This window comes from Mustela lutreola, chromosome 10 (assembly GCF_030435805.1).
Source record: "Mustela lutreola isolate mMusLut2 chromosome 10, mMusLut2.pri, whole genome shotgun sequence".
In the NCBI taxonomy this organism is placed as follows: Eukaryota; Metazoa; Chordata; class Mammalia; order Carnivora; family Mustelidae; genus Mustela; species Mustela lutreola.
Window position 1 is genome coordinate 36,860,710 of NC_081299.1, and position 8,704 is coordinate 36,869,413.

An 8,704-nucleotide genomic window follows, 5' to 3' on the forward strand; every position below is an offset into this window, starting at 1 on the left:
GGACAATTCAAATAGCCCCGAAACACTCCGGGTTTTGGAATGAATAAATCATGGGAATAAAAGGCACAGCGTGGCAAATAAAGTCCATGATACTGTAATAGCGTTGTCTAGTGACAGGTGGTAGTCACACTTGTGGTGAGCACATCATAACCTAGAGAGAAGTCGAATCACTATGTTGTACACCTGAAACTAATGTAAACTTGCATGTCTGTGATACTCAAAAACATATTTTTTTGATAGCTGTGAAACAAACAGTAGAAGTATATTTCCTTTGCCAAGTAAAAGCAAACTGATCTTGCCCATCTGGATGGATAAGAAATGAAAATAAAGTCCTGGTCACATCTGTAACAGCTTACTATAACAAAATATTCCCCAATAGAGGAGCTTAAACAAGATAAAAATGTCTTTTTCTATCATATGAAAGTCATAAGGAGGTAGGTGGTCCAGAACTAGCAGGGTAGTTTGCTCTACAAGGTCATCAGAGGTCATCTAGACACTATATATCTTGTTCTCCAACTTCAATGCACAGCTGCCAATGAACAATTCAATGAATGATCTAAACTAAGCCGCTAGCTCCTGCCACCACATCTACCTTCAAGCAAGTGGGAGGAGAAGAAAAGGAATGGGAAGGCAGGTGCCCTTCCTTTTTAGGATATTGGCTGGAAATTGTACTCCTCACTCTGCTCACAGCTCTGTGGACAACCCAGTCTCTCCTATAGTTGAAAGGGAAACTGGGAAATGTGGTCTTTAGCTGGCAACCTTATCTGAGCTTAATCTTCTATTTCTGTGGGAGTAGAGAGAAGATGTTGAAGGCACACTGAGTCACCTCTGCCACCAACAGCCTATCATTTAATCATGGGCTGGAACAGATCCTTTAAAATAGAAATAGTACCAGGGATAGTGCTAACCATGAAGGTGTCATCTCATTCAAAGTATAGTAATCAAGGGGCAGCTTTCAACAGGCCATACAGGTAAATTTATAAATACTCCGTCCCAAGCCAGAAATGGATGGGGTTGTCAAGCATCTTGAAGGAGCTACATTGTCCTGGATGAAATACTCTGACTTTTCTTGTCCCCTCAACTGGAAGATGTTTTTTGCTTATGCACATAAGCAAAAAAAAAAAAAAAAAAAAAAAAAAAAAGTGCTCAGTTACTACAAGTCTAGAAAGGATAATGCACTCAGCGGAGTTGTAAGTAATATCAACTGTCATGTTTTTATTATTTACCTTTTGTAAATCATTGGTCTTTTTTTACTAATCTAAAGAAAATTATGGATCTTCTCCAGAAATGTGTATGTACCCCAAGCTCCAACAGAGTTTGTTGGTGATTCCATGATGTTGGTGGATTCCATGAGCCCAGGTCTGGACCCAAATGATAGCCCTTCCTCTGCCTTCATAACCTTAAGAACCTTAGCAGATGGCTGTGTCTAGTAATGGAGGTTCCCATTAGTTCAGAAGGCAAGTTATTGTATCCCCAGGCAGCTGTCACTGATAATAGTGTTTCAGTATACTGAACCAAAACCTTCCTTCTTATAACTTTCACCCATAGATAACAGCTCAAAATTTCTTTATCAATTTATAGTTTTCAGAGTCCTTTTACCACCATTACATAATTAGATCTATACCACCCCCTTTGTGATGTATGCATTGAAAATTATCATATTCACTTTCCCAATGAGGAAAGGAGTTTCAGCGAGATCAGGTGGCATATCCAAGGTCTCTTAGTCAATGAGTAGCAGACCTAGAACTCTAGAGCTTTGGCAATTCTTTAAGTAGTTAAGAGATAGTTCTCGTGACTTCCCAGGTACTTAGTGTTCCAGCACTATAGTTTCAGCAAATCTAACGTGGCCTTGCACTAACATCCACCACCATGGAGTCAAGATGCTGCGAATTGATTGTGTTCATGGCCATCATCCTGGAACTAACTTTCTTCTGTACCTACTCTAGTCTGGGACCCATTTAAGCTCTGGCATCTCTGTTCTATCTCTCCTTTACAATTCTGCTTCTGGTATTTGGATTTGACATTTGCATTTTGGATTATCTCTCCAACTCCTGACTGTCCTTTTCTCCTCAAAGAGGAGGCCTGAACTACACTCTCCTTCAGGTCTCATTCACCATTCAGTGGTCCAGTTGCTGGCTGATGCTTCAAGCAGGCCCCGTCTTATCCCCCTTGAATGGGGATCCTGATCCAGACCCCCAGCTCTGTCTACTTTTTCTCACACATCATCATCCTCATAGCCAACACTTTCCTGGTTTGTCTCTTCCTAACTCAAACCAATTTGACAACTTCTGTCTTAAAGCATGATGCCTGGAAATGAAAACAAGGATCCAAAGTATTATAAGCCTACTTCTTCTGGCATCTGAGACTGCCTCAAGCAGGGACACCAGTGGTATTTGGTGTCCCTACTTGTTTAGTCATTTTTAGTCAACACTCCAGAAACAAGAATCTCTTTGAGAACAACTGTAAGACCTGAAGAAAAGTGTCCACAGCTCTCTCTCCAATTTCTGGAGGGCATGCAAAAATGGTGGCCCCAGCACTGCAAATTCTTTTTTTTTTTTTTTTAAGAGTTTATTTATTTCTTTGTCAGAGAGAGAGAGAGCACGCACACACAAGCAGGCAGAGTGGCAGGCAGAGGTGGAGAGAGAAGCGGGCTCCCTGCTGAGCAAGGAGCCTGATGCAGAACTCCATCCCAGGACCCTGGGCTCATGACCTGAGCTGAAGGCAGAGGCTTAAATGACAAAGCCACCCAGAGTCCCTGCAAATTCATTTAAAATAGAATGTGAGTATCTCCCCTGAATGGAGCAGCACAGCTTCCCTGATAAATTAAAATATCTAGTAAGGACACTGACCTTTTCCTTCTTCTCTCCTACAGTGACCCACTGTTATATGAATTACTGTGCTAGCCACCATTAAAGGCCACCCTCCCAAACGAATGTTCTGAGGTACACCTGCTCGCTAGAAACAGGCAGTGCTGAACAACCCACGCTTGCTTTTTCTCACTCAAGACTAATCATATTTGTTTGTGGAATACGGAGCTATACCTACCTGAAGACATCTAACTATAGATTGGCCCCACCTCTAACCACAGGTTGACATTTTCACTCTGTATATGCTACTGCACGGTAGGCACTCAAGACATACTTATTTAACGAATGAATGAATTCATGAATGGAGAGTGAACAAATGAACTATGATCATGAGCTGGCGTCTAGCTCTGGCTGTTCTACTGACTGTCTAGCCCACAAACAGCTATATATTTTCAGAGAAAATAAATGTTGCAGCTCTGAGTCAGTTATGACATCAATCTTAGCCACAGCTCGGTGAGACATTGTGTAGCTTCTCATAGTCCTGCCTACTGCAGGGGACATTATTTATCTGCACTTCTCCTTCCCTCGTAGATATTTATGGAACACCTATACACCAGGCAGTGTTCTAGCCACTGGGGATGTTGTAAGGAATAAAAAGACCAAGACTCTCGAAGCTTATATTCAAGAGGGGACCCAAACAGTGAAAAAGTAAATGAATAAGTGAATACATTACTTAGGTTTAGGCTAGCTGTAATAACCAGGAAACCCCGCCCCCCAAAAAACAAATACTGCCCCTCTCTGTGCCAGTCTATCCCTTTGGTTTATTTACTTCCCAAAGAGAGACTGCATTTACTCCCTCCTTGATGATGACAATAAAAATCCTATCTCCCTGGATATCTAAAATCTCCAAGTGATTTCATTTCTCTTCATCAGGCCTGGATAGGACTTCTTGCGTTCTAAGGTTCTATGAAGTAAAAGACAAGTTCTCTTCACTTAATGATGGAGCAGAGACAGGAAAACTGAAATAAAAACTCTCGACCTGGGGCACCTGGGTGGCTCAGTGGGTTAAAGCCTCTGTCTTCGGCTCAGGTCATGATCAGGCTCCTAGGATCGAGCCCCACACCGAGCTATCTGCTCTGCAGGGAGCCTGCTTCCTCCTCTCTCTCTCTGCCTGCCTCTCTGCCTACTTGTGATCTCTGTCTGTCAAATAAATAAATAAATAAATAAATAATCTTAAAAAAAAATAAAAAACAGAAAACTCTCAACCTTAACCCAAAAGACTATTTCTCAGATGTTCTTGCTATTAAGTATGACGGTGTGACTGAGTTTAGGCCAATGGGATATGAGCCAAGCAAAAGTGATGTGATGATGAGATCACGCCATATTTGGATCATGGCAATGATTGGATCATTGCCATAAGCAAGCAAGTTGCTTGCTTTATCTAGATCTCCTCTCCCCTTCTCAAGAGCTGGAAGGATTTTGGTTGATTTTGATAACTGACCATTTGGGCCGCGTGTTTTTTCTCCTCCTGTACTTTAAATTCAACTTTTACATTTTAAATTCACCAAAAAAGGATGAGCCTGAGAAACCCTCAACTGCGATAAAAGGAAAATACCAGGCCCCTGCATGATCTCTTTACCCACAACTTTGCTACGTGGCCCTCATTGTGCTATATAATTTACACATCTCACTAGCTATAAACCTTTATTTTTTCATGATTTCCCAATAGCTGTTCCTGAAAGGGGTATTTTATTCATAACAACCACAAGGGCTGTTCCAGCCACGTCAGTTATTGATAGGCTGAGACCAGTGCAAAAACACTACCATACTTCCAGGGCACCTAACTGGCTCAATCAGTAGAACACATAACTCTTGATCTCAGGATTGTGAGTTCAAGCCCCACACTGATATAGAGCTTACTTAAAAAGAAAAGAAGAGTTAAAATCAATACTAAAAAAAAGAAAAGTCCCACCAAGACTACTATGTTCTCCCACCAAAACAAAACAAACTTTCATTAACTTTATTAATGATTCTAAAAACCACCCTTACTAAAGCTACAGAGCCATCTACTTCCCTCCCACCCTCACTCATCAGACTCAGTCAAAAAGTCTAGTTTCTAATTTTCTCTCAAATTCAACCCCTTTTCCCCATTTTTATTAGCAACACATTCATTCACTGATTCATTTATTGACTCTACTGTGGGCTAGGAATCATGTTATAAATTGAAGACATCAAAGATAATTCGGCATGGTTTTTGACTGAGAGGAGTTTTCAGTACAGTGAGGAAGAAGGTAAGTAAAACAATGTTTATAATACATTGTGAAGAGCATTTTCCTCAGATTTTCCCAGGGAGCAATGGGAGTCCAAGGAAGTGATTGCTAAGCCGCCATGTGTGGATGGGGATGGTAAGTCAGGTAAGACATGCTTCCCAAAGGAGGTGATTCCTCTTTTTGTAAACCCTTACTATCTGGTTGGGCTCCTTCATGAATACGACAAACCGCAATAGTACTTAGAATTAAGGAAATAATTTTCTGTGAGACTTCATGTTGCTAAGTGCTCGTCTCAAATAATCCAACATTACTAATAAAACTCCTACCTAAAGGATGTAGAAGGGATAATTGCCATGATATGGGCTCTGAGCTGGCCAGAGAACAACTCTCTACTCAATTGCCCTTAAGGGGCATTCTAAACTGGTGAGTGTTAGTAACATCTCTAAAGGTGTAAGGTTTAGTATCACCATGGAAATGACTACCCTCAGAGCTAATAATGAGATGGTAATAAAGACAGCTGTTGTATAATGAACACAATATGGGCAGAAACAGAATTACCAAGAGGATGATCTGGGAAGAGACCGGAAACATTTTTCATCCACAGGCTTCATAAGATAGAATGGAAAACCACCTCTAAAACTCTAATGTGGAGACTTGGAGTTTGAGTGCTGTCCATAAAGCTCTCCTGGGAGCTGGCCACTGCTGCTTACCATACATTGAGTTTTGATTATGCCAACCCGTTTCTCAGAAGACACTTCCAGTGCTGGTACAGACCTCAGGGAGTTCACAAAATATCAACCAAAGATCATCAAAAACCCTTAGAATTATTTTCCCTTCTAATATATTGGAGAGTACAGAGGGACACCACAAATGACTAGAAATGTGCCATGGGGGCAACAACAACTTTGGAAGACCCAACACTTACAATTAATATTTTATGACTTGATCCCCCAAAACCCTCATTTCAAAGAAACCTGTAGCCTTCAGTCCTTTGATCTTTCTGTTGTTCTACAACTTTTACTTTCTTTTCTCTATTTCCTGCCATCTTCTCCCTTGTTTCTGGCTTCCTTCTCCTTTCCTTCTTTTACCTTTTCCTTCTGCCCTCTTTCTTCAATTGCTTTTCCTCCAAGAGTTGGTTTTATCTGTTCAAAGACTGAAGGAATTAAGTTTATTTTCTACTAAGTCACACTGCTGGGAACATAATTTCCTACAACAGACTTTCGACTCTAGTCACATGTAATTTGCCAACCTTTCCCCACATCACTGCCCCCCCCCACTATTTACTGCATATCAGTTGCTGAATGTGACAGTTAATCTGATGTGCCAGTTTGATATAGGCCCCAGGTGCCAGACACTAGGCCAGGCATTAATCTGGGTGTGTCTGGGTGTGTCTAAGGGTGTTTCCAAATGAGCTTACCCCTTGAAAGGGCAGACTAAGGAGAACAGACTGCCCTCCCCAATGTGGGGGTGCATCATCCAATCAACTGGAGGCCTAAATAGAACAAAGAAGCTCAGTAAGAATAAGCACTTCCTGCCTGACTGCTGGGCTGGGATATCAATCTTTTCTAGCCTTCACACTTGGACTGAAAAATTGGCTCTTCTTGGGTCCTAAGCCTGCTGGTTTTCAGACTGGAACTACGCCATCAATTCATATGGCTCTCCGGTCTTCAGATTCAAGATGAAATACTGCACATTGCCTTTCCTGGGTCTCCAAAGTGCTGACTGCATATCTTGAGACATCTCAGCCTTCATAACAGCATGAGCTAATTCCTTATTTTATATATATTTTTATATATGTATAAATATATATACATACAATGTTTTATATATAATATATAGTGATATATAATATATACTATGATATATAGTATATTTTATATCTATATCTATCTATATCTATATCTATATCTATATCTATATCTATATCTATATATTCTGTTTCTCTGGGGAAACTAGAATAAACCCTGGAATAAATACTCAAATCTGGGTTTTCATTGGTTTTATAATAGTTCAGTTCAACCACAGGCTAACCAGATTGTCTACCATTTTCACTCAGTTTTAACAGCTAAGGTCACCAAGACCCTTCGGGGTCAGACTAAAGTTGTAGCTAGGGTCTGGAGTTCTTGGAAAGCCAAAGTTAACATTCCTATTAACAGGAAGTCTCTCTGCTATGACTCCTACTTCACCTCTGCAATAATAATCAGGAAATTCTGAGCATACTTACATAACTCTTCCTACCTTTCAAGAGAAGTCTCAATAAACAGTCAAACAAAAGATTCCAGTTCAGGGATAGCTGGTCACCATCTCCCTTGCTCGCCCTAGCATCTTCCTCTGGAAATGCCTCTGAAGCCAAAAGCCTCTTAGGTCTCCCCATCCCAGGGTCGTACTGTCACCTACTGGTGCTGGCCTTTTCCATTCCTACACTCTCCTTCTCTCACAGCCCAGTCTCCTGTCAATACTTTGTAGGATGAATGGTTTCTCAATGTTTAAGTAGGGCTTTTTCAGCATGAGGAAGACCATTTCTTCTTCATGGTCATTAAGTCCTGACACAAGCAGTGATAAAGATTGTCTGTTTACCTGATTGGTTTCGAGGAGGTGCCTTTTGGAATTTATAGCATGACTCTGCCTATCTTCTGTAAATGTTGGTTAATGCCTAATTTGATCTATTTCTAGATCATAATCTCATTCCACTGTTGGCCTCTAGGTGAATAGCTTTAAGTATTTGGTGGCTTTATTCTAAGAGGGCAGCTAAGTGACTCTGAGACAGTGTGAGCCTTTCAAGTCTTGCTTCCATGCTTTGTTGGGCCAGTGCAGCATTAAATCTAGGTCCCATTCTGTCCCACTACTATGACCATCTCCCTCTGAGTACTTTACCTGGTGGCTTAAGAATTCTGAGGTTTTTTGCTCTCAGTGTGGGGAACATAAATATTCCCAGACCATGAGCCTTTGATTTTGCTCCTGCTAAGACACTGAGGTGTGCTTTCCCAGTCTTGGGTAACTTCCTTGGGTGCGTGCTGAGTAAGCTTCCTTTGGAACAATGAAATGCTTTCTTCTTGTCTCATCTTGCCTGCTCTTAACTATTTCAACAAGAGCTAATGACAGAGCCAAAACCTTCCTTGGTTCTGAAGCTAATGAATTTACTGAGTGAGACCACACACTTGTGCTGTCAGAAGCTTTCCATCTCCTGAATCAGGGTATCGCAATTTCTTCTCTATGACATAAACTGGCTCAAAGCACTTCATTTCCTTTAAGTATTTTGACTTGGGCTTCAAAATTGTGTTCACAGTTGAACAATATTATTTGAATTTATAGAGATTTATTATTGGTCTTGAATCTTTTTGACTCAAAGTATCATGTTTCACTTTTTTTTTTATTTCATTTATTTATTTGACAGAGATAGACACAGAGAGGGGGGAACACAGGCAGAGAGAGTGGGAGAGGGAGAAGCAGGCTTCCCGCCAAGCAGGGAGCCCAATGTGGGCCTCAATCCCAAGACCCTGGGATCATGACCCGAGCCGAATGCAGACGCTTAATAACTGGGCTACCCAGGCTCCCCATGTTTCACTTTTTAAATGGTGCTATTGTTCCAATCTACAGAGGAAAAACTTGTCCAGTGAGGACCTTTGG